We start from the raw sequence: 1,550 nt of genomic DNA on the forward strand, positions 1-1,550 counted from the left end.
TAAGATTATGATTCACTTAATGGTAGATACAAAAAACTGACGACTTTACCAAAAAAATAGAGTTGCTTGAAATGGAGTGAAGAAAGTGATTGGAAATTGAGATTATTTTATTTGATATGTGAGATTTGGTATGAAAAGTGGTGAGCTATGTTATTTCTTTCTTTCTTTCTCTTGTTGTTTTAAAATAAGAAATTAAGAGAATGTTAGTTTGGGCATAAAAAAATGTCCCTTAATATTAATTTAAAAATTAAAAAATAATTTTATTTTTTAAGTAATTCATGTGAAATGATAAAATACATCATTACATTAATAAAATGAGATATATTAAATAAGGATAAAAATAGAAAAAATTATATATACCAAAAAAATAATTATGAAGAGGAATATCTTTATTCTAACCACTCTTAGTTATTATAAATAATCTTGAGATAGACAACTCTTTAACTGAAAAAATTGATTCTAAAAATCCCTTTGAAGACAGAGAGAGAGAGAGAAATGGCAAAAACTTCAGTGTTGTTTCCTTGCTTGATAGTTTTGTGTATCGTAATATTTGCAACAGGCATGTTCTTCTCTGTTCTTCCTTGTTGCATGCAGTTTATTTACAATTATTATCTGTAGTTTTGTGATCTACATTAAGTTGACATAAAGCAAAATTTTGTGAAGATGATGAAACACCATTTTTGTTTGATTAAGGATCTGATGATGAATAAATTTTGTAGGTTATGTGAATGCGGGATGTTCATTCCCGTGCCATGATCCACATATTTGTGATAGTATTCTGCACTGTAAAGGTTGCGTAAGGCGATGCGTCAACTTTTGCTGCCAGTGCGATTGCCCTGCAAATCAAAATGTAACAATTTCATGATTTTCTTGTGAAATTTATTTGTAATAAGAGAAGATGAACTTTCCATTCTTCACCAATTTACATCATATATCTTGGTTTCACATTTTTCTTTCTTTTATGTTTTTTATAATATTTATTAGTAAACTTTAAATTTATTCCATTTTATAAAATCAATTCAATAAATAAAAATTTATACATACTTATATATTATAATTATTATTATTTTTAATTGATATAAGATTTTTAATTTTATTCTTATAAAATAATAATTATATTATTATGTTATTTTTAAAAATAAATAAATATATTTCTGCTCTAATAATTTCATATTTTCTTTACACAAATATGTTACTTAAAACAATTTATATATATATATATATATATATATATATTTAATTTTATTGGACTATAAATAAAACTATTGAAGAGATTATTTAAAATAAATTAATCAACTTTGTATAGTTTAATACTTTTGAAATATTAAAGACACGTTAACATAACATAAGATTCAAAATTCTGATCATCAACAATAAAATAAAATAATAGAATAAAAATTATAATTTGAAAGTGCTCTAGCATATTGAAATTTTTAAAAAAATGTTACAATAAAGATAATATAATATAATATTGAAAATGGGTCAGTCAAACATAACGTACAACCTTCATTAAATTTAGTGATATCATGCATATTAAATTTAGACTATTA

At 22.8% G+C, this 1,550-nt stretch overlaps 1 long non-coding RNA gene across 1 annotated transcript; it reads left to right on the plus strand.

Annotated features, from left to right (window-relative positions):
* The first annotated feature begins 437 nt into the window (after positions 1 to 437).
* On the plus strand, positions 438 to 943 carry LOC137833084 (uncharacterized). The gene is made up of 2 exons (XR_011084675.1): positions 438 to 559; positions 720 to 943. It is a non-coding gene; the product is annotated as an uncharacterized lncRNA (long non-coding RNA).
* Positions 944 to 1,550: the final 607 nt, after the last annotated feature.

This window comes from Phaseolus vulgaris, chromosome 6, assembly GCF_000499845.2.
Source record: "Phaseolus vulgaris cultivar G19833 chromosome 6, P. vulgaris v2.0, whole genome shotgun sequence".
Taxonomy (NCBI): Eukaryota; Viridiplantae; Streptophyta; class Magnoliopsida; order Fabales; family Fabaceae; genus Phaseolus; species Phaseolus vulgaris.